Raw genomic sequence first — 26,750 nt, 5'->3', positions numbered from 1 at the left:
AAAACATAGTGACGCTCATTTTAAAGGCCACTAATTGAGAAAATACTTGCTGCACTCAATTATTCTACAAAAGTCAGTGCATAATACAGAGAACTTGTTTTTGCTCTTGACTTCATCACATCAGTTAGTTCTAGGGAAACAGAACTCACTGTTGTTTAACTAATTTGTTGAGATCAGTAGTTGCTGGAGTCCGTTTCCAGAACTGATCAATGAAACATTCTTTCTCTGTTTTTGAATTCTTCTGATGTCTTGACTTTTTCCTTTCACCTATATGTATACAATGTATCATGCTGTAGTCTTGAACACTGTTAAGAGTAGGATTGTTTCCTCCATTAGGCAGATATTGGTTGCAATACCAGAGGCCCTAGGTTTGTGTATAGAGTATGATTATGGAGATATTGGGAGTGCAAAGTGGAAGTAAACATACAAGGCAAGGCACTATTTAAAAGGTTTTTCCTTTTGCACTTCTTAGTGTATTTTTCATTCTTCCCTATTTGATTATGTTGTCTACAAAGGCATGATCAAATGAAGCAGATTCAAATATTGGCAAGGAATGATATGCAACATTGTGTTCCAATCAGATATTAGGGTATATCTGTAATTGTAGAAAAAACACAGATCATCTGATAGTCAATACTTTTTTAAGAAAGACTAATCATATAATATTGTATAACCTTTACCATTAGGGTCTCACTGAAGTGCTAAATTAATGACATAGTGTGTAAGACACCAATATGGCAAAAGGTCATTTAATTTGGTAAAAAGTATTTTAACAATTGCTAAATGATAAATGCACTTATATAGATGGTACTTTCAGAATGCTGGTGTCCTTTTTTTTGCTATAAAATCAGAACAACTCTGAATGCAATAGAAGGCACTGTTTATTTAAGTCAGTACTTTGTCAGGTCCCTGCTGTTCTCCTGCAGAAAAGTGATTCTGTGGGGGTGAACAGGAAATGCCTTATGGAAACAGGAAGTCCAAGTGATTCATGTACTGAGGAATGTAAGGGGGTGGGGGAAGGAATGGGGGGATGGATAGTGTTTTACTCTGTTTTTAAAGGGCACTCTATGAATTGATTTATTGTCAAAGAAAATAACAAAGCAAGTAGGGAAATTGTTAAGGAAGCTTTCCAGTGAAACATTTCCTTCATATTCCCTTTTGATATGTTTACCTTGTTTTATAGGTTTACTTTTGTTAAGCTAGTTAAAGATTCATTGTATTAAGATCTCTTTAGTATGGATAATCCAAAACTGACCTGGAGTCCCTGTCAGTTTTTTTTCTATTCAAAATATTTATATTTCTAAAGCTAAGGTATTTTAAGGTGCAGTATCCTGTTTCAAAAGAGATAGCTGTTTTGCCAAATGTAGAAGTTGTTCTAATATATGTTATTAGTATGTGTTGTTTACATTTTGCTCTAATATTATAAAGTCCCTTATAAAATGTTGCGACTTCTAAAGATACATTATCCTTTTCCATAAAAAGTCTCCAAACAAATTAAATTACTTAAATAGTTGCTGTAAAAGAAAGGCCTCCTGAAACATTAATATCAGCTTTGATAGGAAAGACTTGTTAATTGACAATATATGGTTTTTGCTTAAATATACCCCCCCGTCCTCCGCGCTTAAATACAAAGAGGGAAAATAACATGCACATTCAACATAATGAAGCATATAAACATGTATTTTCCCATTCTGTTTATATTTCATTTCCTACCAAGCCTAATTTTAGCCTCACCAAAAAGGGATAGTCAATCTTTTAAAATACATTTTATTTACAGAGGAACTTGCAAATGAGAAGACTTTTGTACAATATCATTTCAAAGAAGTGTAACAAACAACAAAAGATATTTTTATAGTGTCATTCAGGAAAGTTACCCCAGTAAAGCCAGTGGACTTTAATTCTATTCAAATTTGATAGCCTCTGAATTGAATCAAGAAACTACCTGGAACCAGTGAAAAGGAAAACTGGGTTGAATAACCATATTTCTAATTGATAAATGTCTCTTACATTTTAAATCTACTGTATTTATTATAATCTACACCTTTGGAGGTGATCTCTTGTTTTGTGTTGTAAATATATTCTGTTTGTATGTTCCCTTTCTTGCCTTCTGATATAAGTCTATTTCTTTCTCAAATAAAGCTTTTTTTTAAAAGATCCCCTTTCATATATCTGGCTTTGTGTAAAGTTGATAGTTTTAGTTGGTGCTCTGCTTTTTGTATAACCAAATCTGCTGGCTACGCATTGTTGAAAAAATCCATTAAAGCTTTTAGGAGCAAGATTTTTTATTACACTATTTTTACAATGATTACACAAAGTCTATTTTGGTCTGTTATTTGATCCTACATCAGCCATTATAAACTGTAAAACAAATGGAAATAATATCTATGCATGCTCATTTTCCCATCATGGCATTTGTCTTGGACATGTGATTATCAATGGTACCATACAGAACAAATAAAATACAGATAAACCCAAATTTTCTGACCCCTGATTAGCCAATATGTGGGCTATTTGAAAATCATTTCCATTCCTATTTCCAAAACTCATATATAACCTACAATTTGTTGATCAACTGACGAAAGTTTTGGATGTCTCTTGAAACCTTGATTAAAACAAAGTTTACCTATAAATATAAATCTGGAGAGAGAATTTCAGACTAATTATAGGGTGGTTTTCAACATTGATTCTGAAAAGCACTATAACGATATGCTTAAGTGCTTTGCTGAATGGTGGGTGATGCTTTCTTGAATTGGACCCTAACTTTGCTTTAACTTTAACGAAGATATATTGGAATCATATTCCAATATACATAACTACTTTCGTTGTTAGGAGTCTCTGAATTTTGCTACAAAGAATGTGTGAAGGGCAAATAAAGCATCCAGAAAATCAGATATTGAAAAGGTGGCCTGGCAGAATTATTATCCATCTTCTCTAATTCTGCAATGGTTAGGTTCTTAATGCTTTCACCTCCAGTGGTTCTTGCACCAAGATAAATGGTTTCTAAAACAAATAGATATGAATAAACATGCTTCCATAAATACAGTTTTACATTACAGTTAATTGTATGAGCACTACTTTTCCATGATCTGAGTGCTATACTCAAAATACTTACTAGCTAAAAAGAATAATGGTAAAAGGCTTAATTTGAAAAAGTTAAACAGGTTAATTAGCATTAACCATACTGCTGTAACAACTTACCATATTGATCTCCTATTTATAAACTAAAGTCTTTAAGTAGAGAACACTGCTGACAAAAAATTTTGAAATGAGGCCTGTTATTTTAATAAATATGTCAGAATAGCAGTTTTAAACATTTTCCATCTATAACCCAAGAGCTTATTTTACAGCATTCATTTTCTGAGTGTAGCTAAAAGATTTCTTTATTTGCCATGTTTCCAAGCAAGTTGCGATGAAACAAAAGTTATAATCAAATAAATACCACATGTAATTTTTTTGGGAGGTAAGGTGTCTCTTCTTTGGAACAATAGGTATGTATGCTGTCCTGTTGTCAAAAATAAAGCCTGTATATGTAGCATTTGTGAACAATCACTTCGAAATTAGTAAAAATGCTTCATATAAGCTATGTACTCTGAGAAAACAAACTCTATTCAGCCATACACTGCTGTTATACAGTTCTTGTCCCTTTAATATCTGTTCATTGTTTGTTGTTAACAAAATAGTATTAAAAGCTGAATCTCTGAGCAGCGAAGAAGTAATCTGAGGAGTGCTGACATATCTCTACCATTCAGAAATTCAGTCATGCACCTTTATCATTACCATATCATCTTCAGGAACGCTAAGATTTACTCTGTATATCCATCCTGAGCAATCCAGCTGTACCCTGTTTTTATTTCACTGGCATTCTGAGGTAAACATTTTTGTGAACATTACTCCCAAAATGCTGGGCTATGAACTCTCCACAATTTGCAGCCAGAATTAGTGAGGAAATTAACTTTGCTGTATTATGTTCTGTCCGAGTAGCAGCCTGGCCTACTTATCCATTTAAAGGATGTTGTTTGCTTGTCATTTATTTGTTTACTTTCTGATTTCCTTATGCAATTCCCATCATCTAGGTGGCAGAGCTTTTTCAGTACCTCATTTGCTTGCTGGAGGATCATAGTTTTGAGCATTATACTGTACACTGACTGAAGTCCTCCTCAGGCAAAAGAGAAGTTCACCATGGGTAAAATTATCCTCTCAGTTATTCTGGTACAATCCCGTTGACTGTAACAGGCTTGCATCGGAGTATTTGGTTGTGTATTGTCCTTTGTGCCTTTCATCTTCAGTATAATTCAGCCCAACTTGATTTTTATTTTGCTTTTTATTCTAACTCTGTCAGATCTAAATGCATAGCCAAGGTAGAGTATATCAGTCTGTATTTTTCCAGTAGCTCTACAGTGTTCCTACCTGTGCTGCTCTAGCTTTATGCCATATGTTTATAGAGCATATATTTATTTTTAGCCCTGTTTTCTGGCATTTATGGTATACTTCAATTCTTAGGAGCGGCATCTGTTTTCTGTTCTATATCACAAAACTGAATGGTTCTTATATTTCTAAAAGCACAGTATAATACAACGGCCAGTTTCTTATCTATGACACAGTAGTGCCTAGAAGCCCAGTCAAGCTCAGAACCCCATTGTGCTGGGTGCTGTACAAATTAATGAGATGCCCTTCTTAGGAGGGGATGGGAAGAGTGTGGAACCAAGCACCACTTATAATGGTAAACTCTAGCCATAAATCAGACCAGGTAGATGTGCCTATCACAATGATGTGTACAGACACAGTTAACAATGCTAAGATTTTAAAGTGTTGCTACTGGGCTTCAGAGTCAACATTCAAAGGGGGGCAGTCCACAACTCCTAAGACCAAATGTTCATTTACCCCACATGGAGTGTGAATAAAGAGCTTTTCATGGAGGCTCTACGAAGGGCTGGGGAATAATCTTCCACAACCAAGTGGCTGGCTTGGAGCAAGCAGCTCTTCACAGGCTCCCAGTCCTAGGCCAGTTGTTTTAACCCCATGAATTCACTTGGCACTGAATCTCCTCATCACTCCCCTTCACAGCCCCCAGCGACACAACCAGAAAGCCCTGCAAGAAAGGTCCCCCTTCAAAGTCTCCACTTGCACAGTGTAACCATACTGGGTTGGGCCCATTTAGAGCCTTCTGTGTCTTTTGCAAGGGACAGCATTTTGGCCTTAGAGATGTGGCACTGCCGTTCGTGTTCAGAATAATGTCACAACAAGAAGGGATGGAGGCCTAATTCTGTTTCTGAATGTATTTAGAATTCTAGAGAAAATGTTGTGTCACCAGAAGAGTGTAGGTACAAAACTCCAGTGCATACCAGCTCAACTCAATGCCTTCAGCAATGATGAGATTACTCTTCTTTCTAGGCCAGCTCCTTAAGTCTGTGTCACACAGGAGCCAGGAGGCAGGGAGGCTGCCATTACACTAATCTTCTGCCCCTTCAGTCCTGGGAGCAGTTCAGCCTCAGGTGCTACTTAGAGCAGCTCAAAGCTGCTCTGAATATTGTAATCTGGTAACAGCCCGTTAAGGCCCATTATGCGTCCAGGGATTGGAGGAGGGTAGGGCATTCCAAGCATGTCTTCAGAACCCCCCTGCACCATGAGGGGGAGCTAGAGCGGGGATGTTTTGGTTACACATCTGACAACACAGGCCATTGTCAATCTTCTGAAGTGACACAACTTGTGCGCTGCAGTGACTCCCAGTGCTTGTTCTTTTATTCTTTATGTTATCATTTAAAATGTGTGTTTTCAGGATGAGATTCTGTCAGACTCTGAGCAAAACTGAAAGGGGAGCTTCCTCATGCTGCTCTGCGATAAACCTCAGACCTGACTATGGGGGACCTCTTCTAGGGCCTCTTCAGGACTGTTCAGCCTTTAGCTAGTCCCCCCTCTGCTGAGAATGCCTGTAAGGTTGACAGTTAACATTAATTATGCAGCTGAGTTCTTTATTTATCTGGTCACCCATCTCTTAGCAACCAGATTCTGCCAACTCATTTCACAGACACCACCAAACAGCAGCCAGCAGGACCATCTTTTGGATATATCAGGCTTGATCCATGGCTGAAACAGAGAGTTTTTCATGTCTAAATCACTATCTCATCAGCAATCCCTCTAAACCTCCTCTTTTTTCCAAGATAGATAAAATGCTAGAAGACCAAAAGTAACCAACAGTCTCTTATAGTTCTTCTTCTCTCTTATCTGTATAGTTTCCTTTTGTCTCAAAATGGAAAATTGCTCAAGTTTTATCTCCTGTGGAGTAGTGTGATGGATTGTCTTATGGATATTTTTAAATGTGCTGAATTCTTGACCATATGCTTATATCTTCAATACAATTTCTTCTGTAGTTTTGATAGAAGAAGAAAATAACACTAAATATGATCTCTATTCATCACCACCTTGCTCATTCCAATTACATTTCACTTCATCAAGTAGTTCAAATCTATTCATTTCTAGGGAAGAATTTGCATCGTATGCATTTAAGGCAGGGGTGGACAAACTTTTTGGCCTGAGAGCCACATCTGGATATGGAAATTGTATGGCAGGCCATGAATGCTCACTAAATTGGGGGTTGGGGTGTAGGAGGGGGTGAGGGCTTTGACTGGGGGTGCAGGCTTTGGGGTAGGGCTGGTGATGAAGGGTTGGGGTGCAGGAGGGTTCTCTGGGCTGGGACCGAGGGGTTCGGAGGGGGATCAGGGCTGGGGCAGGGGTGCAGGCTCCGAGCGGAGCTTACCTCAAGCAGCTCCCAGAAGCAGTGGCATGTTCTCCCTCCAGCTCCTATGCAGAGGTGCAGCCCCGTTCACAGGCACTGCCCCAGCAGCTCTCATTGGCTGTGGTTGCCAGCTAATGGGAACTGTGGGAGCAGTGTGCGGAGCCCCCTGGCTGCCCCATGCATAGGAGGTGGAACGGGGACATGCTGCTGCTTCCGGGAGCCGAGCAGAGCCCTGGCATGCGTGGAGCGGGGCAAGCCCCTGACCCCGGTCCCCAGCTGGAGCTCAAGGGCTGTATTAAAATGTCTGAAGGGCCAGATGTGGCCCCAGGGCCGTAGTTTGCCCACCCCTGCCTTAAGGCAAGCAATTTGGACTATATCAACTTGCACGAACCCCTTTGCTAACAGAAATGTCCTTTGTGCCCCATGAAGGACACTCTAAGTTTTCATTATAGTCTTTATATATATATATATATATATATAGTTCTAGCGATTTTCTTTGCACAGAGAGCCTTGGAAACCAATGCAAACCAAGTATTAGGGTTGGAAGGAAGAGCAGGGGAGCACCATTTCTGCAGCAGCAGGGGATGGTGAATACTGCACACGACACAACCACACTCTTTATGTAAAATAAACTTGTCAAATTTGAGAGAGATCCCACCGAATCAACCCTTGGATGTGTGATGAAGGTGGACTGGAATCCATTACATTTGGATTTAAGGGCAGGATAATATTGTTTTGCAGCCTGCCCAAAAGGACTCTGCATCTTGTAAGTTTCAGCCCTCTCTGGGACTGCACCAATTGCTGCTCTTGATCTCTCTAGTCATGTGCTCATATGGTCTCCCACCCTTACGGTATTTGAATCCGCTTGCATATTTAGAAATAAGGCTGTCTCTTTTACGCCAGCCTTTCAAAGAAATAACTCTGTTAGTTTAGTTATTTCACTTTAGAGAGATGGGGGTGCGGGGGCAGGTAGAGAAAGCTTCGTCAAAGAAATACGTTTTGTATCTTGCTCTCAATGTACTGAGGCCAGTGCTCATTCTCATCTCATCTGGCAGTGAATTCCACAGTCTAGATGCTGCTCTGAGGAAAGTTCTGTCTCCTGCACTCTCAAACTTCCCACTGTTGACTGGCAGTTTCACTCTTCCAGTGGAACATGGCTGTATAGCAGGTCATTGTCCTGAGGAAAGCACAACTGCTCAGGTAGCTAGGTCCAGTTCACAAAGGACTTTCAGTATCAGAACAAAGAGCTTGAACTGGACTTTTTTCTATGGGATGCCAGAGCTATGGGAAGGAGTACTTGTGGCACCTTAGAGACTAACCAATTTATTTGAGCATAAGCTTTCGTGAGCTACAGCTCACTTCATCGGATGCATACTGTGAAAAATACAGAAGATGTTTTTATACACACAGACCGTGAAAAAATGGGTGTTTATCACTACAAAAGGTTTTCTCTCCCTCCACCCCATTCTCCTGCTGGTAATAGCTTATCTAAAGTGATCACTCTCCTTACAATGTGTATGATAATCAAGGTGGGCCATTTCCAGCACAAATCCAGGGTTTAACAAGAACATCTGAGCAACAGTGGCGGGGGGGGGGAAGAGGAATAAACAAGGGGAAATAGGCTTGAATAGAGACTGGGAATGGTTGACTCATTATAAAAAGAAACCTAAGTTAATTGTACCAATTTGCAAATTAATTCCAATTCAGCAGTCTCTCGTTGGAGTCTGTTTTCTAAGTTTTTTTGTTGAAGGATAGTCACTTTGAGATCAGAAATCGAGTGATCAGAGAGATTGAAATGTTCTCCGACTGGTTTATGAATGTTATAATTCTTGACATCTGATTTGTGTCCATTTATTCTTTTACGTAGAGACTGTCCAGTTTGCCCAATGTACATGGCAGAAGGGCACTGCTGGCACATGATGGCATATATCACATTGGTAGATGTGCAGGTGAACGAGCCTCTGATAGTGTGACTGATGTTATTAGGCCCTGTGATGGTGTCCCCGAATAGATATGTGGGCACAGTTGGCAACGGGCTTTGTTGCAAGGATAGGTTCCTGGGTTCGTGGTTCTGTTGTGTGGTATGTGGTTGCTGGTGAGCATTCGCTTCAGGTTGGGGGGCTGTCTGTAGGCAAGGACTGGCCTGTCTCTCAAGATTTGTGAGAGTGTTGGGTCATCCTTCAGGATAGGTTGTAGATCCTTGATAATGTGTTGGAGGGGTTTTAGTTGTGGGCTGAAGGTGATGGCTAGTGGTGTTCTGTTATTTTCTTTGTTAGGCCTGTCCTGTAGTAGGTGACTTCTGGGAACTCTTCTGGCTCTATCAATCTGTTTCTTCACTTCCGCAGGTGGGTATTGTAATTGTAAGAATGCTTGATAGAGATCTTGTAGGTGTTTGTCTCTGTCTGAGGGGTTGGAACAAATGCGGTTGTATCGCAGAGCTTGGCTGTAGACAATGGATCGTGTGGTGTGGTCAGGGTGAAAGCCGGAGGCATGTAGGTAGGAATAGCGGTCAGTAGGTTTCCGGTATAGGGTGGTGTTTATGTGACCATTGTTTATTAGTACTGTAGTGTCCAGGAAGTGGATCTCTTGTGTGGACTGGACCAGGCTGAGGTTGATGGTGGGATGGAAGTTGTTGAAATCATGGTGGAATTCCTCAAGGGCTTCTTTTCCATGGGTCCAGATGATGAAGATGTCATCAATATAGCGCAAGTAGAGTAGGGGCAATAGGGGACGAGAGCTGAGGAAGCATTGTTTTAAGTCAGCCATAAAAATGTTGGCATATTGTGGGGCCATGCGGGTACCCATAGCAGTGCTGCTGATTTGAAGGTATACATTGTCCCCAAATGTAAAATAGTTATGGGTAAGGACAAAGTCACAAAGTTCAGCCACCAGGTTAGCCGTGACATTATCCAGGATAGTGTTCTTGACAGCTTGTAGTCCATCTTTGTGTGGAATGTTGGTGTAGAGGGCTTCTACATCCATAGTGGCCAGGATGGTGTTATCAGGAAGATCACTGATGGATTGTAGTTTCCTTAGGAAGTTAGTGGTGTCTCGAAGGTAGCTGGGAGTGCTGGTAGCGTATGTACTGTTAATACTTCAACCCCTGTTGTCTCACCCACTGCAGCAATATTTTGGTATAGATGTTGAATAATATCGATGAGACTGAACTTTGTAGGACTCTGCAGGTAAGGGCTCTGGACTCCGTCTGAGAGGAAGGACACAAACCATTTTGGGCTGATTGTATTCAATCTGCAGGACGAACAGGAGTTTTTATTGATCAACAGCATCAAATGCTTCAGAGGGGTCAAGAAGGAGTATAGCTGTACTTCACATATCTATGCAAGGAGAAGGCCATCCACCAGAACAAGTGTTGGGGCCTGACACCTATCTGAGAGGATTCAAGACACTAGCAGATAACAGGTGTGCCTGGAGATATTTTCTTTTAGTAGCTTATCGACCAGCAGGTGTTCGCTCCCAAATTAGCTACCCAGCCCACCATCAGAGAAGACCCACTCCCCATCTGACAATGCACACCACAGCCAGAGGCCATAGTACAGACCGTCTTCCACCATTGCTACAAAGAGAGGTCACAATACAACCACCTATCACAACTGATGCTGCTGTGAGGAACAGCTGTCAGGTAGGGGAGTCTTCTGGAGGAGCTTTTGGGGGAAATGTGGTGGGTCAAAGAAGTGTTTGGCTAGGGGAATAGGGATGGGTGATTTGGATTGAGAATATAGTGTGCTCAGGTTAAAGGATCAATAAGATTTTGAGTGGGAAAACCAGAGAGAATATCATGTATCACAGACCAAGGGAGAAAGGTTTTGAGGGAACTTCCTTTTTAAATATTGGCTGCAGTTCTAAAGTTACCTACAGGCGGGAGATAAAACAGCAAGGAAACTCCACAAAATGTTCTTCAAACTGTCCCTTTGGACAATTGTGTGGGGTTCACTGTGGAACTGGCTTAGTGTTCCTCAGAGAAAGCAGCATGAGTTCCTCAGCGTTATGGTGATAAAGAGCACAATAATTACAGGAACATTTGCTTTCTAACATTTGCTTTTCTAGCTTTATCAGAATAAAGAGAACAATCTTATCCCTAAAGCTATTATGTTTCCCTCTGCTTCACTGAAGAGCTTTGGCCTAGAAACTTCCCTAGCCCACCCCTTTCTGGCTTCCTGCTATGGTTTTAGTGGAACAGTTCATATATCCTCACAAGTCCCCAGATGTATCAGACCCACCACAGTGTTCCTTGGGCCTTCTGCCTCCTGGCTACATGGTCATTGGAAGGCATGTGCTGTTGCACAAAGGAAACCCTCTCTAGAAGGGTTACAAGCACAGAGCCCTAGTTACTGCTGCTTCACACAGTATTAATTTAGGTCCCAGGTACCTGAGTGGATAATTATGACTTCTGTGGGAAGGTAAACAGAGGACAACAGCACCTGCTGCCATCTCCAAGCCCACCCATAAGTTCTTCAGGAAAGAAGAAAGGGATGGGACAGAGGAAGATGGCACAGGAGCAGCACCCTCCACCCCTTCTAGCCCGGTCTGCATCCCCTCTCGTTCAACTGGATGGCGGGTTTTGTCCCTTTGTACCTACTGATTTGTAGCACCTCTGCCCCTTCCTCATAACATCACTGCTTCAATGGGAAGTTCTGGAATAGATAAAGACGGAGGATCCTGGGTTTTACCTACTACACGTAATAGTTTAGAGAACTATTTATCACAGCTGGTTTTTTTTTTTAAGTACAATTTTGTGATTTTTTTTCTATTTTTTTTCTGTTTTCCCAAAAAATCTAATAATTTGGACCAGCTCTATAGCTGGTTGAATAAATAAAATACAGATTTTCACTGAATATTTTCAGGGAGTCAATTCATGAAGCTTGAGAATTTTTGTTTAAAAAAGTTTAAATTCAAAAATTTTCTACCAACTATACTATTTATGGCTACCTAGCATGACACCCAAATTGATTGTTGCATTTCTATTCTTTGTGACTCCTTCAATGATGTTACATTTATTGTTAAGCAAGAATTTTCTTGGTCTAGTAATGGAGATTATAATCAGTAAGCACAGGATTAAAAAAGTAGAGAAAAAAAAACCTATCCTCTGTTCTAGTCTCTATACTTGTTACATCTAAATCTCAATTTAACAATTTGAGTGCATATTATAATAACCAGAGGCAGAGCCAACAGTATCAACCTCTTGTCATCTCTGTTATACCATTTATGAAATACAAATTTACACTATTATTTTTCCAGCTGGAAGACTGTACCCTGATTTCATTATATCATCATCAATTATTAAGACTAACATGTTAATACAGTGCCTGCCCTGAAATCTAAACCTCTTCAAATATCTGCTGAGGCTATGACCAGCTGCTACAGAAACACATTTGGGGTAAAAATATTAGCAAAAATACACAATAAATACTTAACCAAAAAGATATTGGGCACATTTTTCTTCGTTTCATTAAAATTATTTTAAAAGACATGTCTTGATGTGCCAAGTAGGATTTTCCCAGATTTTTAATCCTCTTTATGTTAAAAACACTTTATAATTTCGAGAATATCATATATGGGAAATGGTTTACCTGTCATTAGTCATCTCCTAGAAATCTCAGTGACTGGACATTTAAACCATAGTGACAATCATTCATTAATAGTGCCTTCCATTCCCGTTTTCAGTCTTGGCCCTATGGTGCAAAAAACTGTACCAGTGATCTAATCTGACATCCTCATCTAGTTAAAAGCTACTCCTAGATATTAGTTCCAAACTAGCATTCTAGATAGTGCTAACAACAGTGCCAACCAAAAACAAGAGTGACAAATTGCACCCAAGTGCAATTCATCTGGATATATGAAGGTGGAGATAAATGTGCGGTATCCTTCAGACAAGTTGTCACAAAATACGAAATTTAAGTTCACGTCATTACTAAAAGTCTGAAAAGGGATTTATCTTTCAGTTCTGAAGTATTTGTTGAGCTCTGGATTAGGATAAAATGCTGTCAGAAATGTGTTAGCACCTTGATTTCAAGCAATACCTGAAATTGCCCTTGACTTCAGTGTGGAGATTTCTTTTTTCTTTAACCTGTTTTCAGCTTGTCTTAATGAACATTCCTGAGTTTTCACATACCCTTAGCAGTTTGAACCACACCTTTAAAAAAAATAACTGACTTAACATTTGAGGACAATGACCAAAGACAGGGAGCTTGCAGAACATGCTGCTATTCTCACTTTAACATTATTTTTGTGGGCACCGTGCACTTCTAAAATGGTTACGCTTTCCCCCCAACCGTTGTTATATAAAAGATTTACTGTTACAGTTTGTGTGTGGCCAGGCAATGGCATATGGAAAACATGTTTCCTGCTATTTAATTTAATTACTCCAATCACGTGCCAGCCTCGGGCATGTCATTCTGGACCTCTGAGGCTCTTTGTCTGTCAAAGAGATGGACAATATCTTGGCTTTGTTTAGCTACTCTGAAGGCTGCAGATAAAACCACTGAAATACTGACTGTTTGTTTAACCAAAACTTTGCATTTTTACCATTTGGCTTTGATTTTTTGTTTTACAAAAAAGATGACATTTTGGCCTTGGTGAGCTGAAAAGGAAATAGTAAAGATATGAAGAAGAACTGTCACTTTTGGAGGTTTAATATACCAAAAAAAAAAAAAAAAAAAAAAGAGAATACTCTAGCTTCCTGGTCAGAAATAAGCTTTGTTAGCAGAAACTTAAAGCATGTATCATTGTGTTATTTCAGACTTGGCTGTTAGGACTTTTCCAGCTGCCCCACACTATGTATAACTGTTCCATCAGAATGCATTTAGTTCTTGTCTGACATGTATTGGTGGGTGCAGGTTTCAGTTTTTCTTTTTAAAAGATGAAATTATAAAAGCAAAACTAAGCGTGACTGCATTGCAAGTCATCACACAAGTAGCCTGATAAGGGCTAACTTTATAAAACACCTTTAGTAATTCAGAAGTTATATGAAATATATGTAACAAACTTTAACAGAAATCTGTGTGGTAAATCCTAGAATTTGGTAAAATGACATTTATGGTGCTGAACATTATAAGCCCCAATTCAGGAAAGCACTTAAGAGTGCTTAACTTTTAAGCATGTGCTTAAGTTCCATTGGCTTCAGTACGATCTGAGCACATGCTTCAGTGCTATCCTGAATGGGTGCTTTCTTGAATTAAGGCCACAGATGGTAAATGCTATTAAGTAATATTTAAAGACCAGAAAACCACTTGTAATACATACTTGAGCCTTTTGGGGCTATATCTTTCATGACAGAGAATAAAGAAAGCAAACTTTCACAGTGTCAGTTCCACGAAGCATCTTTAATCAAGGTGAATTCCTTGATTTAAAAAGAAAAGGAGTACTTGTGGCACCTTAGAGACTAACCAATTTATCTGAACATAAGCTTTCGTGAGCTGTAGTTCACGAAAGCTTATGCTCAAATAAATTGGTTAGTCTCTAAGATGCCACAAGTACTCCTTTTCTTTTTGCGATACAGACTAACACGGCTGTTACTCTGAAACCTGTCCTTGATTTAAGAAACTACTATATGTGGAAAGCCTTTTTATTTTACATTTTTTCAGAGCTGAACAAGTTAAGTGTGACTGCGGACAATAGTTAATAGCTTTGTAGTCAGTTTAAGTTAGAGACTTCACTTTCATGTATATTTGAGTAGGATACTGCACCTATGTCCTAGCATATTCAGGTGGAATTTGCTTACAAATGAAATCAAACTGGTTTCTCCAAAGTCACAAAGTAAAGTAATTCCCAGAGTAATGTGTCAGTAGCTCATTCTGAATCAGAGCTCTGGATCTACTTGGCTCTCAGTTTTTGAGAACCACAAGCTGACACCACTTCCCACAATATTAACAGGTGTTTCTCTCTGTTTTCCATTTACCTAGAAACACACATTGATATGCTGTGAAACCATGTCATTGCAAATCGATTATAGAGGTACTGTGCTGACAACTGTACATAGGTGTGTGCATATACCTAGACATTGATCTAGTGACTGTTTGTGGGTGAGAGTGTGCAAGCAGACAGGAGTCGGGTATAAAACAAAATAATATGTGATTGTAATCTGCATGACTGTGTTGTGGTGTAATGATGTGGAGCTTGAGCTTGATTCAGTAAAACGAAACCAGTGAAGTGATTCAATGGAGAGGTGATGCAACTGGAGCTTGGGGAGGGAGACAGCAGAGACCATTGCTTTTGCTGTGTCATATTGGAAAGAATAGGTGGTGGGAAAGAGAAGAGGCAGAGAGGCCAGGCAGGAAAAGCTTACATTAATCAAGTCAAGAGTTGACATATCTGTGAGCAATAGGTCAAAAATGTGGTTGTGCTGTTGGGCATATCTGGGGAGTCCCTGCTGTGTTTTGTTTTTTGTTTTGTTTTTTTAAACTGGAAACAAGGGACCTTCCTGGGGACATGTGGGCACAATAAACAAGTGACAGATATTCAGGGCCTGATTTTCAAAATTCTTGCAACTCCAGATCATTTGAAAATAAAGTGCCTACATTTGCACACACAAGTACCATAACTGCATATGCAAGTCAGGCACTTGCACGATGGTTTGCCTCTGCAGTTGTGGTAACAGGTATAAACAGGTATGGAATTGTCTTTGCGTACATCTTTGCACATGGTCTTATATGCCTGACGTTTTAAAGAGCTGTCCATCGGCGTATTAACCTCTTCTCACATTCAATATTTAACCTATTTAGAAATTACAATATATGTTTACTTGTATTTAACGGTCTGTGTGATATGCCTGTATGTATCTCTAATCCATCTACCAGCTAGCCTAATTTTTCATACTAAAAGCAAGTGAAATAGTTCTTTTTGATTTAGTAATCTGAACTAGACGTATTTCAGGTTAAATACCAGACTGTTATACAGTCACACCCTGTTTCAAGTCCTGGCCCTCCATTATGTGGTAATACAGGTTATGTAAATCCCCTGTTGTTGCTCAAAACAGTGTCCCACCAACCAATTTATTCTGAGTATCATGGCTTGCTGCAGAAAGGGATTTGCATGGAAGCAATCCTCCACTTAAACTGCCTCCTCTTGCTTTTCATTCTCGCATAACCTACTGTTTCAGCTTTGCTTGTACCCCTCTAATGGCTGGGTACCGTAGAGGAGACTGTGCTACTTCGGCAAGCTAACAGAGACACTCCTGTAGCTTAGGTGGTAGAGACCTCTGCTTTTACTGCTGATAGTCTAGGGTTCATTCCCCCCTGAAAACCTATGCTAGTGGCTTCTTAGACAAAGTTGCAGAAAGTACTGTAAACCTAAAAATATAAAAATAGTAGTTTTTGTGTTGGACAACAGGTGGTCTTTCTCCCTCTTCCTGCCTGTTCATCACAGACCAATTACCTCATAATTTCTCCTAACAGCTCTAAATCAAAAGGTCTGAGACTCCAAAGTGGGTGTTTTAGGGATGTGAAGCACCTAGTAAGTTATTGGAAACCTGCCTTCCCCATCAGTCTTTAGAGGCACTGGGCATGTTCAGCACTTTCCTAAAATCCACTAGTTCCTACGGGGAAGGAGCCATGGACTCCACCTATGGCAAAAAGGAGAAGCTGGTTGGCTGCATGAATACTATGAACCTTAGTGATGGTACTTTCACTCACCTAGAGAATTGCTCCATAGCTGTAGGGAGAACCTCACAAATTTAATCAGTTCTGCACCATGGAGCCACTACATTCGCTACATGACTCAAAAGCAGTAAATAACACATTACCACATTCATGCTATTGTCAGACAGATATGCCTTAAAGAGACACATGCTAAAGTCCTTAACTTGCTGGACAATCTTAGAACACCATCATTCATTAATTGCACCAATTCTGCTTCTTTAGTTCTATCACTTGGTGATGTCATATATTTGCTGTAGTTCTGATGAAGGATTGAGAATACTTATTCATTGGCTGAATTCATTCCATACAGGGCTTAATTCTGCTACACCAGTGTAAGTCCACAGTTGTTACCTTGCACACCAGTGTGACAGCAGAATTTGGCCCATACAGGATTGGCTTCAACTGTCTGTTTACTTCAGCTCTTATTTAAGTAGTCCTGGGTGGACGGTGAGGTGATTTTGTCAGGATTTTGGGCTAGATTTTTGAGCTATAAATTGTAAGCACAGATAATCTATTACTTTTGAAACTCTGTTGGTGAACATTATCCACTTTTTGGGCCTCGTGGTTTTGTTGCTGTTTGTGAACAGTCTCACAAATGGATGTTATTTTTTAAAAAACACTTGCATGTGGAGGAATGGCGGTACAAAGGCCCATTTTTGTATATGAACAAGAGCATCCTACACGTATGAGGGTATTTATTCTTTACTCTGTGTTATTCTATTTCAAAAGTTCCAGCCGTCTAAGCAGAGAACAGAATCAATATCAGGTGATTTTACATGGACAGTTATATGCCAAAGAACAATAAACGAGCCACTAGTTCTGAAATGTTATTAAAAGTTCTCTCTAATATAACATTAGTCTAAACAAATGTAATTTGTTTTCAGAATTTAATTTCTTCTGTAAAATTTTTTTATTGTGTGTTTTGCTTTAAGCATAATGGCTGCGAGGGTTGCTTTTCTTTCTTTGAGTTCCGACAGTTTTTATTTTTTAAATGCAATATGATTGAATGTCCCTTTGAAGATTGTTTATGGAGAGCAAACAGATCTCCACCCTGTTTGTGGCTCACCACAACCTCGCAGAAGGTTAGCTGGAGAACTCTAAAACAAAATGGTCATGGGAAGCCGCACAGCTTCAGACTTGGAATCTGTTGCTGTGTAATGTTTTCTGTGAAAATGTCCTCTGAGTGTATTTGGGCATGTAGTACATATAATCGGGACAAAGTCCATGCACATTTATACTGTGTCTGCACACAGGGTGAGCGTTTGTGCAGCAACTGATAGCCTCCTTCCCCTTGGGCTATGTCTAAGGTAGCTTTAAGCCACCTTAGTATCCTCTCAATTCTGCCCTGCGGCGGGTGCCCAATGTAACCTATGTTATGTAGCTCAAGCCAAACTGCCTATAAGGATAGCACCACATCTAATCACTGTAGTGAAGTCTTTCGTAAGCCTGATCCCTTCCACTCCTGGCCCATCCCCTGTAGCCAATAGCACCATTGGCTTGTGGAGTGGGCATTTTAAGACTTGCTGGCTCTTTTACTCAGTTCCTTATGCTGAAGGAGTTCTCTTTTGGCTGGATCTGGGACCATGGTTAGAGGAAATATCCCTCCCAGAATAACCTGCTAAATTAAGTGGAGTTATTCCAATTTTCCCCCACTGTACTAGACATGAGAGCAGAACTTAGGTCACTCAGTATAACAGGTTTCAGAGTGGTAGCCGTGTTAGTCTGTATCAGCAAAAACAATGAGAAGTCTTTGTGACACCTCAGAGATTAACAAATTTATTTAGGCATAAGCTTTCATGGGCTAGAACCCACTTCATCAGATGCATGGAGTGGAAAATACAGTAGCAGGTATAAATATTCAGCACATCAACAGATGGGAGTTGCCTTACCAAATAGGAGGTCAGTCTAACAAGACAATTCAATTAACAGTAAGATACCAAGGGAGGAAAAATTACTTTTGAAGTGGAAATGAGAGTGGCCCATTTCAAACAGTTGACAAGAAGGTGTGAGTAACAGGAGGGGGAAATTAGTATGGGGAAAATTAGGTTTTGTAATGACCCAACCACTCCCAGTCTTTATTCAGGCCTAATTTAATGGTGTCCAGTTTGCAAATTAATTCCAGTTCTGCAGTTTCATGTTGGAGTCTGTTTTTGACATTTTTTTGTTGAAGAATTGCCACTTTTAGGTCTGTTATTGAGTTGCAGACAACAACCTAGGAACCAAACCCTGCAACAAACCCCGGTGCCAACTCTGTCTACATACCTGTTCAAGGGACACCATCATAGGACCTAACCACATAAGCCACACCATCAGGGGCTCGTTCACCTGCACATCTACCAATGTGATATGTGCCAGCAATGCTCCTCTGCCATGTACATTTGCCAAACCAGACAGTCTCTACGCAAAAGAATAAATGGACACAAATCTTACATCAGGAATTATAACATTAAAAAGCCAGTAGGAGAACACTTCAATCTTCCTGGTCATTCAATAACAGACCTAAAAGTGGGAATGGTTGGATCATTACAAAACCTAATTTCCCCCATACTAATTTCCCCTTACTGTTACTGACACCTTCTTGTCAACTATTTGAAATGGGCCACTCTCATTACCACTTCAAAAGTAATTTTTCCTCCCTTGGTATCCTACTGTTAATTGAATTGTCTTGTTAGACTGACCTCCTACTTGGTACGGCAACTCCCATCTGTTGATGTGCTGTGTATTTATACCTGCTACTGTATTTTCCACTCCATGCATCTGATGAAGTGGGTTTTAGCCCACGAAAGCTTATGCCCAAATAAATTTGTTAGTCTCTAAGGTGTCACAAGGACTCCTCGTTGTTTTTTTCAGTATAATAGCTCACTCGGAAGAAGACTTAGTGAAAAATAAATACACTGCACTGAAGATGACAACAAAGCATTTGTAACCATAAACATATTAGACGATTAAGGAAACTTTCCACATATACAGTAGTTACCATTTACAAGTTGGCTTTTACCAAGAATTACAAAGCATTGCAAGGGACAACTGTGGTAATGGTCAGGAAATACTAATTTTAATTGTTTTTCTGTAGCTATGGTCTTCTATCTATGTTCCATTCATGATTTTCACCTTCTTTTGTTCCTAAGCACACCTCTGTAAAGCAGTTGCATATTCCATTCACAACTTTCAGTTATCCTCAATGGGATACATGAAGTCAATGAGCTTTGGATCAGTCCCTGAATGGGCAAAGTAACTTTCTCCAAAATTATCACCACTCTAGCCTTTCAGAATAATTAGTATAGAGTTTCTTACCACAAGCACTGTATCTGAACCAGTGTTAGTAATTTGAGCTTCTGCCACTGGTACTGGAATGGCCATCATTTTGACAGGTCCTTCCCACTGCAATCTCTGTGACTCAAACCCTTGTTTAGTGCAACATGCCAAGTTCTGTTACAGGTTGTAGCATGCATAAGTGAGTGGGAGATAGGCACTGGTGGTAAACTGAGCTTCAGATCTGAGGTGGACTCAAAGTTTATAAGTGAAGTAGGGAAGGAAGGAGTTTGCTGTCTGGTGATAAAGATGCCAAGGAACTTTCTGGGTAGTACAGCTTAATTGCCTAACTTTTCAGGAAATCATACCTGAGGAGATAGTCTCTTTCCTGCCATTTTTTCCCTCCAGTATGACGAAGAATTCAGTTTACACCAACCTGGGGAAACAGGTTCTAATCTAGACCAAATTCAACTCTGGCATGATTAAATACATTCAATGGACGCCTGTTCTGAATGAGACCTGAATTTGGTTCAGAGTTTAACAAATCTGTATCTCACCTATGGCAGTGACAGTGGTATTCTTTCCTAAAGCAGAAACTTGTACCATGGTTGCTGGTAGCATACGGATGATAAGCTATGTCACTGAGGTCAACAATAATAGCAACAGAGGAGGAGAGAGGTCATAGAGGAAAAAAATACTGTCAAAAGAAAGGGGCCTGAGTAGAAAACATAAGCAAATTTAACAATAAAAGGAATGTAGCAGTAGACCCCAAAAAGTATCGTTTGAAATTTTCTGGAGAACAGCATTCGAAGCATTTTGGGAAAGAGAGAAAAAAAAACTATATGAGACAAACCCTGTGAAATGTTACACCTTCAGTACAATCCCTTTCTAGCAGCTGATCATTTTACTAAAATCATTATAATAACCAGTTTTACACAGTTGAGGTAGCAAGATGAAAGATTTATAGTTTGCACTGGATTTAATGGTATGAGAGGAATTGGTTGCCAAATGGGGCTGTGCTTTGAATAGGGCGCCTTTGGTTTCGTTGGTGTGTTTGTTCTGTGGCTAGAGTTCACTAAAAGAAGTCTTTTGATGTGATGGCCAACAATAACTATCTGGGGAGGGGGAGAAATCCAAATCCTCCATGTTTTAGAGAAAGAACAGAATGAAATACTTGGGTATGTAGAAAAAAATAGGACAACAGATTCCATGATGGTGTGAAGTAGATCAATTCATAGGGTGCTTATTTGATTTGTCACCTTAAAAAAAGATTTATTGACACCAAATCATGGTGGTTAAAAGAACTACCTGGACCTATTTTTGAAGACAAGGCTGCTTGAGAAGAGGGGATAGTAAGTTTGGAACAGAGTCCTGAGCTTTAGAAACAACACTGCTGGTTTGGCTTAGTTTCCAATATTGTTGCCTACTTTTAAATCCTTTCAGCAGGACCTCACTCCATTCTGATGACCAATGAGAATTCCTGTGGAGTAGATTAACCCAACATTTCTCCAACTGCCTAATCTGGTTTCAAAGTGAATTTTTAGCATTAGAATATAAACAGAAGCAAAACGTTTAATATAATCATGAATCTAGGCTGCAATTCCACATATTGTAGCTTTAAAAGTACCTTAAACTCTACAGCATAACTGAAATAAGACTTACAGTTCTTAGAAAGACCTGACATTTCTGCTCTAACCTAGTGCTATATCTTTGAACTTTAACTGTGACTCTTGACTTGCCTGTGAGAATGGAGTTATCCATGTAACATCTTATCCTGTAAATCATTTGCTTAATGGACTCCCCCATTTGGGCTCTTTTTTTATTGCTGGGGATGAGTCTTCAGAAAGAATGTGTCTGTATTCCCTCTCTCTCGCTTGGCATTCTCTCTACTTCTTTGACACTCCTTCTGACATTGAGAAACACCTTTGCATATCATATCTAGCTTGAATTCTTGCAAAGCATAGATGATTCAAAGACTCTGGTTGAAAGTCTAGGCATCACTTTGCATGTCTTTTTAGGTATGGGAGACAGACAAGTCAAAAGTTTATTGCTATTTAACGTTGAATTAATGAGATCAAATGATTCTGTAGCTGTCCTTTATTTTCACTTGATTTCACCAACAAAAGATATCAAGTGCCTGCTCTGATTCAAAAATTTAAAGCAAACAAGAAAATATGTTTTTGTAAACATTTGTGGCACATGGGGTGAATGTTTAGTACAATGCATTAGGTTTAATCCACATAATCCCCACTAGAGGACATGGCAACAGGACACTTCAAGTTATTGATACTACATGATCGGCCCATGGGAGCAAAACAGTAAAAGTTGTTCTGGAAAATGCTAGTACACTAATTGTAGTAAGGAAGGTGGCTAAGTTAGGTATTTTTTACATGGTGTGGTGGTTTAAACAAGTTTAGTTTGTTAGCCATTTCCACATGTACAAACCTCTGTACAGTCATTTTATGGTTAAGGTAAAAACCACTAATGTGTTTTAGGCACTTATTAGGGATATGGCTATATGCCTGTACGTATGTGGGTCACTTCCTAGAGGGCCCAGAATATAATGCAAATGTTCTTTGCCATGCAATGAAAACATATGTGTATTTACTTAATACTTCCATGTGCATCAGCTCTGTTTTATGGGTGAATAAGGCTCATATAATTAATGATGTAGGCAGAGAGGGAGGTACGGGACATGGCAGAAATTCAGAATTATTTTATACACTCTCAAGCTTACTTCATATTTCTCTGAATATTGGACGATGAGGTGTGGGGGGTGGAGCGGGGGTAAAATCAGAAAACTCCACAGCCCTCTGTAATCTGAGGGATGAAGTAAGGGTGCTTTAAAAATTACACAAGAAAATCCTTAAAGTATTTGAAATATATTAAAAAATAAAGTGTGCATAGATGTGCGTATGTCACTTTGTTGCCTTTTCTAGTATTACAGTTAGTTCAGAACTAAAAAAATACAGGGACTCTAGTAAGTAGCATAATATAAAATTATATGTTGATTTTTCCATGGGCTATTAATATCTTCTTACTGTGAGACTGTGCTGGTTGGTGGTTTCTGGCTTAGTGATACTTGGCTTGTAGGTAAAGGGGGAAAAAAGAACTAGACCTCCTCCAACATGAATACTGACCTCCAACTGCTATTTAACATAAATTATTTTTGGTTATTTCCAAATTTATCTTTCAATAGAAGATTAAGATATTATGTCTTCCCAGCCTTATTCTGTTTAAGTTTATATATCCTGAAATACTTTAATCATGCTTACCAAGATCACGATCAAGTCAGTGTTAATCTTTGGATGCTGGATGGAATTCAGACTCTCATTCTTTGTGGCATTATAGTAGAAGATTTAGAACTGCCAGTAAGGAAGACAGAAGAACTCTTGCCAATGGTCAGTCATATGAGACAGTGGGAACAGCAGCACAGGACCAGTGGATAGTGTGTTCCACTAGTACAGTACATCTTATCCTTAGACATTTCTAAGTACATTTCATCCTAATCCAGCCCTTGCTTTTCTTTTATTATTATTCTTCCCCCATTTAAATAAGGAACAATGGTATTATTAAACATCAATGAGGTTCCATTGTTTGGAATAGAAGTTCCCTCCAAGTTTTAGAGTCTAGTGCAAGATTGAATTTCACTTTCCTTTTGAACTTATGAGGAATCAGGACCATTGAAAACATTGCCGTGTAGCCTGTGAATGTTAATGGTATTTAGTTATTGAAATAAAAACTATACGAGGGACTGCATGTCTGAGGAGGTTGGTAATTGGATACAGAGCCTTTCGCCTTTGCGTCAGAGGTTCAAATCTGTCTCTTGTGGATCATGACCGTGATCGGTTATAACCCAACTGTGGCCTATATAAAATGAATGCATAGAAACTATCCCCCTGCCAGTGAAGAATTGTTCTCTGTGGTACGTTTTCTAGTTAGTAGTTTGTCCAGTTTGTAGTGGATAGTTGTCCACATTAAAAACCACTAGAGCTGGTACTAACTGGCACCTAAGAAACCGTGCCTTCAAGATACAGATATTTTGTGGAGTGAAGCTGCATCATTCAAATGAGTGCTTTAGGAGGAACTCTGCACACAGTGGAAATAGCCTTGCTGCTACACCACTTCAGGGGTCGGGGTGTTGGGAGGTAAAATATACTCCCCTCACTGCTGGCCTCAGTTCCTTCCCACTCCTTATGGGGTGTCTTGTAGCCCAAAAGGTTCACAGAGGGAGTAATTCATGGGTATGAACACTTAAATTTCTCACTCCTAAAAGTCTCCACAATATTGTTTCCTTAGCTAAATGTCTGTGAGAAAATTGCAGGGCACCATTATGACATTTGGGGGTGTTCAGATCTGGGGGTTTGGTTCAGGTCATTGTAGACAGAAGGGCCATATATTAGTTCAGATATTGACTGGATTCAAATTCTCCCAAAGTTCAGAATAACTCCATGTAGAGGGGCTTAGTTTGGGCATCTCTCTAAAATGTAGGCATTTCAGTCAATGGGAGATTTCCCATGGACTTGGATGAAAGTAGATCAAGCCTTATCTTTTACAATGGCCATTTGTAAGTAATTAATTGTATTATATAGTGCCCTATACTAAGTGTGGAGAATTGCACATATATATATATATACACACACACCCACACACGAAGGCCAAGGCAATATTAAAGGTAGCTTTGTTGGGAATTTAATGGCTGTCATTGGCTGTTGTGCCATAGATGGGTGTGGTTTCTACAGACTGAAAAAACACATGACAGTGGCCAATTTCAGAAGTAATGCAAAAGGCAGTATAAATTAGACCAGTTTTCTCTTTGTGATTAGGAGTTTAAGTGGGTGTAAGGAAGGGGCTACTTTAAATCACACATTGAGCTCCCCGGCCTGTAAATGACACCACTTAGATAGTTTATCACAGGGTACAGTGGGCGAGAGGGAGTCTGAGTGTAAGGAGGAATTATGCATGGATTTCTGAATTTGGCCTGTCCTGCCCCATAGATTTTATAATCTAATGTTTCCTATTAAAGATGTTGAAAATGCAAATCTGTCTTTGAAGTGATTTAAAGTTAAATTCCCCTCCCTTGCAGTTTCAGTTTCATATAAACTAAACTTCCACTGAGAAAGCCCCCTCTGAAGCTAGTACCAGGACACCACCGTGTAGTGTCCAGCAGGTGTTGCTGTAAGAACAGCATGGCCTGCACTCTTTTCCAAGAGAAGCAAGTACAATCAGTGGGACTCCCAAGTCCTCTGTAAAATGCAGGTCTCTCTGTTGGCAGTGCAACTGACTGCTGCTGTGTTACTGGAGTGAACCCACTTCTGATATTCACTGTGCTAAAAACTTTAGTAGATGAGAAATTAAACTGATGATAGGGAAGAGTCTTTAGATTTGAGAGTCGTCAGAATCCTAATGGCTTCTAAAAACAAAACAACCAATCACACAGTACACAGTTTGCAGTGCATTAGCAAAGGGAACACACCACTATTTCTTCCAAACAAAATCAAAGTGTTAAATTGTTTTTTAAATGCAGATTGAGAGAAATGAAATTATGGGCAATAAGCTAGTAGCCAAAAAAAGCAAGAGAGGCTAGAATGTTGGTAACCAATTGCAAGCACGGAATCCAAGCAAAACATCTTGAATTGCTAGTACTGTAATAAATTACAGTTTTCACTTTTGTATTTTGTAAGTGAAAACAGCACTAAGTCAAGCTTGAGAAACGCAGAATAAATGATGACCTTTTTATTTACCTGCACCCATTACGAGTCCGAAGAACTACAGAGTGGAGCAATAAATGAAACAGCTGAAGCAGAGTTAAAGACAATCAAAAGAATAGCTGCATTAAGGGACAGATCCATCTCTAATGAAGGAGGGTTCCTGTGCGGCTGAAGAGTTAATTGTCAGGTAGCAATAGATGAAAGCCAAACAGTCTGTAGGATGGTCTGCTACAATGGCTGTTATCTCATTTTCTTCCATGGATTAATTTTCCCTCTTTAACTTTAATGAGATAAAAGTCTAAGGGTAGGAGGTGGCCCTGGAGTGTTCAAAGGGCAAGAAGTGGTCAAGAGCTGGTTTATCTCAAACTTTGATTAGCCTATTTGATAAGTGATACTAAGCACCCTGATTGGTGACTGATTGGGAAACTTGGCCTCCCCCAGCTGGATAGTGAACATGTAAACTCTCTCCTTTAGTTAGTATCTACCTTGGATAGGGGCAAGAGTGATTTATTTCCTGGCCAGGTCCTGGAGTGTATCTACTTTGATTGGCTCCCTTGATCTTGACATCAGTCATTTGGTTTTCAGAGAGAGGGGAACACAGAAGATAATGAAAGCTACATTAGAGAGGGTCTTACAGTTTTTGCAAATGGTATTTTATCTTCAAAGGCAAGTATCTTTCAACAGTAAAGGAGAATTTATTTCCTATTTAAAGAATGTTAACATGAAATACATTACTATTTTTTCCTTTGCTTTTACAACTTTTCTGCAGATTTTTCCTTCACTAGAACTGTAGTTAGTCTTGTTTAAAAGAGGAAAAAAGTGGCATGAAGTACCGCCCTCAAATACTGAATAAGACACGTTATGGTACTTTCCATACAGGTGCCCACAGGCAGCAGCTTGATGCAGAAGCTACCAGTCTAGCTTCTCCCAGAGTGTGTAGCCTAGGTTAAGTCTACACTAGGAATGAAAGACGAAACGAGGAGCGTGTAAGGGGCCTAGGAAAATAAGAGCAGAGATGAAGACAAGACAATTTGCAAGTCACACACATTACTGACTCTTAGTGTGTAACTTTCATACAAGAATTCATGGCAGTAAAAACCTTAACAGTTAAATAAAACTAAACTATACCCCAGATTTGGGCTTTGGCAAATATCACCAACATAGCGAACCTCCCCAGGACGGCTCTATGCCAGCCCCTTCTTGACTTTCAGAGTAAGGGACAAACCTGGGGTGTACTGAGGAAGAGAATAGCTGCACACTGCTATTCTCAGCAGGACAGCCCACAGAGCACAACTGTAGCACAGTGTAAGTTAAAGCAGCCCAATGAGCATACGGACCAAGACAGGTGACTTATACAATGGAGAACTGGGAGCATGTTATCTTCCCCAGATTACTATAAAA

The 26,750-nt window shown here is 39.6% G+C and overlaps 1 protein-coding gene across 1 annotated transcript in view; it reads left to right on the top strand.

The window, feature by feature from the left end:
• HDAC9 (histone deacetylase 9) overlaps positions 1–26,750 on the top strand; it is a 703,417-nt gene that overhangs the window by 473,678 nt on the left and 202,989 nt on the right. The gene's annotated exons all lie outside the window — the stretch shown is intronic.

Source organism: Lepidochelys olivacea (genome assembly GCF_965140295.1).
Source record: "Lepidochelys olivacea isolate rLepOli2 genome assembly, chromosome: 2".
In the NCBI taxonomy this organism is placed as follows: Eukaryota; Metazoa; Chordata; order Testudines; family Cheloniidae; genus Lepidochelys; species Lepidochelys olivacea.
This window is presented reverse-complemented; position numbering and strand designations above follow the sequence as displayed.